The 9572-nt window shown below is 36.4% G+C and overlaps 1 non-coding gene across 1 annotated transcript; it reads left to right on the top strand.

Annotated features, from left to right (window-relative positions):
• The first annotated feature begins 1570 nt into the window (after positions 1–1570).
• On the top strand, positions 1571–1716 carry LOC118624896. The gene has a single exon (XR_004958552.1).
• Positions 1717–9572: the final 7856 nt, after the last annotated feature.

Genomic DNA, 9572 nt, shown 5'->3' with positions numbered 1-9572 from the left:
ATCATTACAGAGGCTCATGAAATTTTCAGAAATACTCAATTTAGATAAAGTGTACATCGATAGTATAACTTCAATACAAAAAAAAGTTATTTTATTGTAGGCATTTTTTTTCTCTTCATGGACAGTTTGGATTGAACTGAATAGTAAATTACTAATTGTCTAAGAGTATCCTGTTCTCTTTTGCTATGTATTCTTGATTAGGCTATTTTAAACCTCTATAAAGGTTGTAAATTAACTTGTAGATATCTGATAGCAGTACAAATTATTCTTGGCTAATGACAATGGAAAGGAGCATAATTCCTGTCTACAGTCAATATTACAACCCAAAAGTTTTAGCTTCTCTTTTTTCAGTCTTGGTATGGAAGGTGCTCCATGGGCTGTTTAACAGTTTTCAGGAACTGAGATGTTAACCTATGAAATATGAGGTGTGTTACTCTACTTATTAGGTAACAAGTTAGCCTGCCACAGTTTTATGTTTGCTGGCAAAATCAATTAATTCCTTGCAGGCACCTTTAGCAGATTTTGTGAATTTGAAAAAGCAGAACTTTTTATATTATATATTTATATTATATATAATATTTACATTTAAATATAATAAATGTTTCATATATAATATATATGATTTATATATATAGGTTCCTTAATAAACATAAACAATTTCTATACCTACCTATGCGTATTCTTGTGTTTGGTTTTAACCTAATCATAAACTATAAATACAGCAAACTATTTCATTTTGTCTGTAGGACTTTAGTTTGGTAATTCACCAGGTTTTACATTTTATGACTTTAAACATGATATATCTTACAATGCTGCAAATCAAATATTCTCTAGATATATAATCTCCTCAATTTATGTAGTCAACTAAAAAATAAGATTTCCTCTTTTGAAGCTCTTCCAAAGATTGCTGTATTTTTGGTCCCATAAAAAGCATTAAAATAATTATCTATGCAACTCATTGAATATAAGATCTATATATTTCCAATATGATTCCTGTTATTAAGCCATTGTTAATTTTTTAAAGGTATAATGTATAAAGATCACTTTGGATACTTCATTTTTTTAAACTTTTAATTGGCATTTAAAAGGTTGGTCTGGCCCTGGCTGGTGTGGCTCAGTTGGTTGAGCATTGTCCCATAGACCCAAGGGTCATTGGTTTGATTCCTCATCAGGGCACATGCCCACATTGTGGGTTCAATCCCCAGTCAAGGTGCATACAGAAGGCAACTGATCAATGTTTCTCTTTCACATTGATGTTTCTCTCTCTCCTCCATTCATTGCTCTCTCTCAAAATCAATAAAAACATATCTGTTTTAAAAAAGGTTTGTCTGTTACTGGATTGCACTCTAATTTCATAAATTTAAATTTAGTAAGAATTTTCTATTTGTAACTTTAACGCTGTTGTGGTTAATCACTTTGAAGAATTTTTAACTATTTTAAAATTATATTTTGGGTTTATTTGATCTAAAAAAACAAAACAAACACAGTACCAATAAAGATAGCAAATCCTTTAAAGAAAACAAAGTATTATATCATTTTAACTGAGGATGGGAGTTTAGAGATAATTCACATGTCAAGAATTTTATATTTCACATCTAAATCCAATATTTGGGAATTAAAATTCATTGGTTCAGAGGAGTCTGTTAAGACACACAGAATCTTTCTCACTTTAGGAGGGCTGTCCTAAGAATAGGGCGAGCTCTCACAGAGGACAATTTAGAATAAAAAAATAAAAAATAAAATCATTGGCTCTTGGCAAAGTCTTATTTCTAAGAAAAGAAAAAGTAAAATAGCTCGAACGTGTGTGCGTATATTTTAAAAGTAATACTGATGAGCCAAAAAGTGAATTTATCATAAATATTTTGAAGAATTTTTCCTACTCAGATTTTGTTTAAAAGGAAAATACATTTTTAAATAGAGGTTTTCATGACATTTAAGAGGAGAATTTTAAACCATTCTCATATGTTTATTCTGTTTAATCAACTATGCTTTTCCATTTATACTCCAATCTAAATGTTCATGCATTAAATCTTAGTAACAATTTCTAAATAATTGTGTGATACGAAGCCTGTCTTGACCACTTTAGCAAGACAGGGAGAGGTTTCAATGAAAAGGTAAAAGTTGGAGTAGGAAGAATATTTTCTGAAGGTGTAATTAACATGGATTTTGCTATGGAGGAGTCACTTTTTTTCCCTCTTTGAATATAAGAAAGTGAGTTAAAGGTTTGAAATTCTCCTTGTGGGAATTGGATTACAACACTCTATGGTCCCTAACTGGAGTCTTTTTTCTATCATTGTCACATTCTGTTAGTGAGAGCACCAGATTTTATCATGTATACTTGCTTTTAAAAGACACACAGCTAAAATACAGCTAACAACCTCAGCTACACAGAAAAAAAATCTACCATCTCCCTCATTATTCAGATCAGAGGTCAACAAGCGAAGGCCCTATGTTGATTGCTATCAATTGCAAAGCCTGTAATTTTTTTCTTCCAAATATATTACACTCACTACATTTTCTACATGCATTTGATACAGCTTAAAATTATGGTCCTAGGAAAATAAAAAGTTTACAAGATTTTTTTGGTAGTATATGCTTTGTGAGACAGTTAAGTACATAAACTTTATTCTTCATAGTAATAAATCTTACCTTTTAAGATTTATTATAAATGTTTAATAAAATCTTATCTTTTAGGTTCAGTATTTTTCTTAATCTGCTAGGGCCGCCATAGGAAAATGCCACAGACTGGGTGGCTTAAACAACAGAAAAATATTTCTCACAGTTCTGGAGGCCAGAAAGTCCAGGATGAAGGTGCCAGCAATGTACGTTTTATTCTGTGGCCTCTCTTCTTGACTTGCAGGTGGCCACCTTCTCACTATGTGCTCACATGACCTCTTCCTTGGGCACTAGTGGACAAAGGAAGAGCACTCTGGTCTCTCTTCCTCTTATAGAACATCAATCCTGTTGGATTAGGACTTCACTCTAATGACTGCATTTAAGCTTAATTGTTTTTCTTAAAGACCCCATGTCCAAATATAGTCAGACTGGAGCTTAGGGCTTCAATATATGAATTTGGGGTGGACACAAACATTCAGTCCATAAAAATATTTTTATTAGATTTTGTATGCCAGTGTTCATTAATTAAAAGAGAACATGTTTTGCTTGGATCCTACTGAGCAGGTTATAAAAGAATGCTCAGCAGAAAATTACTGTTTACAGTAATCTGTAGAGAATTCTTATGTATAAAATGTCTACCCTGTAATCCAAAATTCATGTGTTTACACCAAAAAATGTTCATATGTCATACTTCTTAGTGTTACTAACACAAAACTGATATCTACTAGTTATATTTATGTAATATCATGTCACTTTAGAAAAGACGTCAAAAGTTGAACATAAGTTTCCGGAATGACAGGAAAAGCACTCTTTTGTTGTTGTTTTTTCTTTATTGATTTTTAGAGACAGAGGAAGGGAAAGGGAGAGAGAGATAGAAACATTGATGAGAGAGAACACTGATTGGCTGCCTCCTGCATGCCCCGCACTGGGGATCAGGCCCACAACCTAGGTATGTGCCCTGACCAGGAATCGAACCAGTGACCTCTTGGAGCATGGGTCGACGCTCAACCACTGAGCCACACCAGCCGGTGGGAAAGCACTCTTTTCAAATATGTGTTTCAGCATCTAAGTATAAACTACAATAAGAAAGACTCTACTCTTGGTTCCTCTTTTCCTCCACCCTATTTTTAAACTCATCCTTCTCTCCTCATATTTCCATTCCGAATTTGACCAAGTTAAGTCTCAATTTTTAAGTATTAGCTTAGCAGTGAAGAAAGAGTATTAGTCAGGGTTCAATCAGAGAAGCAGAACCAGTAGGAGATCATATCTATAAGCAAATATATGACTATTTCTGCAACTGGGGAGGCTGGAGGAGCAAGTAGGAAGCCTGTTGGGCAAGCAAGCAGGCAGGACAATCATGAGGCAGCTGGAACCCCCACTGTCAGGATCAGAAGCATGTTGTCCACAGGTGGCAGGGTCCCCATTCAAAGAAGACCTGAGCAAATATTAAAGGCCTTTCAACTGATTAATTCAGGTGCACACAGGATAATCTCCTGTCTAATTCATTTAACTGACTAAGGGCTTTAATCACATCTGCAAAATCCCTTCACATGGGAACCAGTATTAGTGTTTGAATAACTGAAAGCAATGTATGCATGCCGCAAAATGGTCTTAACTCCTCCGGGCTCTTCCCCTTATATTCATGTAACAATTTTAAGCTGGTTATTAAAACTCTGGTTTTTAATTTCCACATTTGTGAAATGGAAACACGATCTGTATTATAAAATTGCAGCGAGGATTAAAAACTAATTACAATTGATAGTTATTGTTATTAATTCATCCTTTTCAAAGAAATTTGACCTAATGCTAACTAATTCAGTTCTCACTCTTAGTCCTATAGTGTTTTGTATATATTCGTTCTTATTTAAATTAGGAAAACTTAGCAATTATGTAGCAATAAAAATAAAATAAATGGCAATAAAATCAATTGCCAAAAAATAAAGTTTTAAAAGCATATTTATAAAATACAGAACTTGAGCAACTGCTAAGGCTATAACACACAAATTCATAGCAAATTATTTTTAACTCTGAAAGTTACTCTAGAGTTTATATTTTCAGAAATTCAATATAATGTTAACTGTATGCTCATACTATGATTTCCTTTATAAATCATACACTAACAAATGTTTCAAATATACCCTATGTCTTTGATCTTTTCTTTTCTAATATATTTGCTTCTAATATAAAACATGTCATATTTTTTACTTGAGAAGAAATAAAGGAAACAGTAGATTCGATGTAATGAAAATCATAGTTTCAATTAAAATATTAGTTTACCATCAGATTTTCCCAAGAAAACAGAGCCAAAATAAGTAAATAAAATAAGCTGCCTCCATAACCTTTCCCTAGTTTCCTTCCCAACACAATGACATACATATAGTTTTATTACTGTGCTTTAAAATATCATACCTGATGCCTTGACTCATAAAAAGACATTTGAATGACCATATTTTAAAACTGCCAAAGTCTATCTTATTTTAAAATAAAAGAAGCATAGTATACAGCAGAAACATGAGACAATGGTAGAAAAAATATTTAGAGAATGTATTTTCTCTTTAGGAAGAAAATATTAACTTTCTCCTGTATGGGTGGATTTAAATATAAACACTAAACAGGGAAGTGGCTTTCTAAGGGACACAGGGTATAAATTCACATTTTTTAAAACACAATATTCTATGATTCCACTAAAAGTGAGTATCTGATATCAGAAGAAATTAGTCATCTAGTGTAACTCAAAAAGCTTGATAAAATGCAAACAAAAAAATAAATGATGACATCAGAGATCAACCAAGGCAGCCAAAACTTAAGAGGCCCAGCTCCTAGGTGAGCAAGAAAGGCGTTAAGATGTGCCCTGTATTTGTCACTATATTTCCTCCCCAGCAGATTTGCTGTTAAACTAACGCTGAAAGAGAGGTCACACAGAGAGGGTGATGTGGAGCTGGCAGGAGCCTCACTAACCCAAGGAGATGAGCATCAGTACTTAGGGTGACCAAAGCAGCTAGGACCAGAGACACCAATATCCCAAAGAAAGGGAACTACTGAGAATTGAGCCCAATGTCCTGAGAGCAATTATTACTAGATGTGTTTACCGTTTCTATGCTCCCTGTGCTTTGGTCACAAGGTTCAGACACCAAATAGAAAGCAACCAGGAAGAAGCTAAAACACCGAGTAGGGATCAGACTTCTCAAAGTCCTAGGAAAGTAAACATTAGAATTTAGGGGTTGTCAAGGAGGAGAGTAAAGGTTAAAAAAAATATACACTTTAAGTTTTCTGGTAAGAGCCCTGAAAGATCTGCCTTGTGAGCAAAGAACAAACCAGAAATAAACCAGCAGTCAAAACAGCTGAGACCAGGGTGTTGTGAGCAAGGAGCTTCTCTGACCAAGGGCCCAGCGGCTACACTGCACCTCATCCACACTAACGGTTAAGCACTGCAGGGACACTGAGGCAGGTTCATTTCTGGTAAATATGAGACTCCTTTGACATGAGTACTTGACCTTGACTCACATGCTCACCAACAGTCTTGCAGGTCTTAGTCTGCAGGACACCTTCTCTCCTTTACTTGGGGTCTGACTCGCATTGTGGTCTGACAGCTCCCTTAGCCTCCCCAGATCCCTTAACCATTTTGTTTCATAGGCATTCCTGTGATAAAATCCTTGCATGTTTGTTACTGCCTTGGTGTCTGCAACGTGGAGACACCCAGTAGAAAGACTGAAAACTGTCAACAAGCAGCTAGTAGTTAAGTATGAAAGCCAGAGAACTGCTCAGTTCTGCCAGGCTGTGGTAGCTTACACTGAGCCCCTTATCACTTGTGTTGGAAGGACAAACACAGCAACATGACAAGCTAAAGACTTACTTGTTGAAGTTGCACCATTCCAAAGAAGTTTCAAAACTCACTGCAGTAGTCCTGTTATGTGAAGGTCATGGCCCGGATGGATAAAACCTGAGATCCTAATGCATAGAGACATCTGCATGGATTCCCCTGAGGATGAGGACTCTGCAACCCCCCCTGAACCCTCTAGGCTTGTTGAAGAATTAGCTCATCCTTCCCTTGCAAGAGCTAGCACTCTGCTATGCTAGAAGATGTTGCAGAAGCTTCTCCATGAGGCACCAGGCTATCCCTGAGGATCTGCTCCAACATCCTCTTATGAATGCTGGGCTGATAACTAGAGTTCCATTCCAGGGGACATGCTAGGTCTGAGAAGAAAACATTTAGATAGGCAGGTAGATGATAGATAGATGATAGATGATGATGATAGATAGATAGATAGATAGATAGATAGATAGATAGATAGATAGATAGATAGATAGATATAGATAGGCAAGAATGTAACAGTGAGTCCTGTGAGTATTCGTATTCCTGGGATTGGATTCTAATAGTGCTTGATAAACAGAGATAGAATATAAAACTAAATAAGCAATATCTATTTAAGGGACTTTCTTGAGACATGGGACTTAATGCCCTAGCTAGGATCCCCGAAGATGGGGCAAACTCATTGTTAGGCTTCTAAAAGTCAAGAAAACATGATGGCTAACTCTCAGCAAAGTAGAAATGCCTGAATTGTTCTGGCAGAATGTGGAGGAAGCAAAAAAGGAGCTGAGAGAAATGGAAATGCTAGAATGGATATCTTATGCAAGACTGGAAACCCATCTGAGGATTATATGTTCCATGAAAGGGCTCAGAGGACCACACATTCACCAAGGCCATCAGCCATGCACTGTATGAGGGGCATAAACATCACTGAGAAGTATGGTGGTTCTCCTCTGCTGGCTAGAAATTACAGGAGAAGAGGCAGTCACAGGGCTGGGCACATTAACATGGGATGATGTAGGGGCTCCCCCATCCCAATAATAGAGACCAGGTGGCAGGGCTGAATTACAATAAGCTAGGAAAGTGCCATTACCAGGATGACCAGATAGGTCAGAGAATGAGCTGAGGAGGAGCCCAGCAGGCTTGACCCAAGGGAACTGTATAAATGATTAATAAATGACGGTGTCCCTGTGAGAAAAAAAGGCAGCCAGAAAAGGTTCTTCTCAAAATCCATAGCAACAACAACAAAAGACCAAGAATGATGGGACAGTGAACACCAGTTAGTTTGCTGCCTTCAACCTTATGCAGCCCCAGAATCCAGCAATTCTCCTGAGGAGAGAATCAGCCACATGACTGCACATTCTAATAATCTAAGTCTCTCAGTTTAGTCCCTGCAGTGTTCATTTTTCTCAGAAACCTCTGATATTGACAAACACACCATCATTTCATCTGGCTTTCCTAGTTGTTCTTACAATAATCCTGGTCTACCACAAGTTACTCCATCTCACTTAGGATGAAGTCTCATTCAGCATTATACCATTTTCTGGGATAGTTAATTATCTTCTAGTCTCTTTTGCAACAAATAATTACTTAATGGTTAGTATATCACTGTATAAGATCAGAATCAGGGAAAATCTTAGAAATCTACCATCTAGGAAAAAAAGAGAAATATTTGGTATTTACGGGTATCATGTAACAAAACTCCAAGTGTCCTTTATATTCCAGCCAATAACTGCCATCTCCTCTTCTCTCATCTTCAATATTGACAACCTAATCCATGTACTTTGCTTTAAGACAATCTAGTTTAATTCTATTACTTCTCTTATCAATGTTCACATCAGTCACATGAAGCCCTTGATTCCTAGGTTATTACCCATCTCTGGAACCCCAAACCCATGCTCTGTTTATCTCCTAACCTAACCTCATCTGTTGTCATTCTCCAATTCCCAAAATTCCGCTAACTCCTCTGAACTAAAGGAGGGTCAGTCGCCAGAAAAATACCCTATATCTTCAAATACAGTATGTCCTCACTTAAAGTTGTCGATAGGTTCTTGGAACTGTGGCCAAATGGCATGTAACAGAATCAGTTTTGCCATAGGATAATTGATATAAAGAAGAGTTAAGTTCCTACAGCATCTCATCAACCTTGTAATAAAATCACATAGAATGCAACGACATTATTTGAGGACCTACAGTATGTCAGTGAAGTTTTCTTTCACCTTTAGCTCCAACTGTGGAATGCTTCTTCCCTGCAGACATAGATTCCCACTCAGACCTCTAACAGCAGCTGGTTCTGCCCCACAGTCCTAGGATCCCTAGGTGTGGAGATTGGTGGGTGCTCCTCAAATGATCATTTTTGTCTATTCTCCCCCTCTCTTCCCTAAACTTACCCAGATTAGAATCTCATGACATCAGCATACGCAACTTCATCACTTCCTTATTCCAGTCATCTTTGTTTTTGCCAGTTATTGACTCATGCTCTGCTCCTACTGAAATATAAGATATGATGTGGGAGGCATCCCATGTCACTGTGTTTTAAACCGCACACGCACAAATGTGCACACACAAACACACACACTAGTACTTCATGTCCTGTTTTATCTTTACTCATTGTTGTTATCTCCATTTGACATTGTATCTATTTAATTTTTGTTTATTCTCTCTTCCTACAGTAGACTGTACTATATATGAGGAAAGACTTTTTTCTCTATTTTGTTTACTGTTATAGCTTCAGTAGTTAGAACAAGAACTAGCATTGTAGACATTTGAGAAAATTTAATTTTGGGTCAAAAGAATTAAAAAATCCTTAGGACTATAAAGCGATTTTGAATGCATTCAAATAGAGATACACCACTGGCAAGCCTAGTGGAATTTTCAATGAATAGATGAATTTGATATGATGTACATATCCAAATTAAAAAGTATTTTTCTCAGATCATATTTTCCCAGTGAAGCCTTTTGAGAGGGGAGTATGCTCTCTCTTTTTAAATGAGTCTCACAGAAAAGCTGACAATGTTCAGCTTTACAATTCTAACTACAAATGAAAGTTGTCTGTTCAGTTTGTATGTGTTTGTCCTCATTAATAGGCTCTCTCTTAATGCAAATGTTAAGCTGTTCTTCATTCATTCCGCAGCTATTTATTTCTGGG

Source organism: Molossus molossus, unplaced genomic scaffold (assembly GCF_014108415.1).
Source record: "Molossus molossus isolate mMolMol1 unplaced genomic scaffold, mMolMol1.p scaffold_m16_p_10, whole genome shotgun sequence".
NCBI lineage: Eukaryota > Metazoa > Chordata > Mammalia > Chiroptera > Molossidae > Molossus > Molossus molossus.
This window is presented reverse-complemented; position numbering and strand designations above follow the sequence as displayed.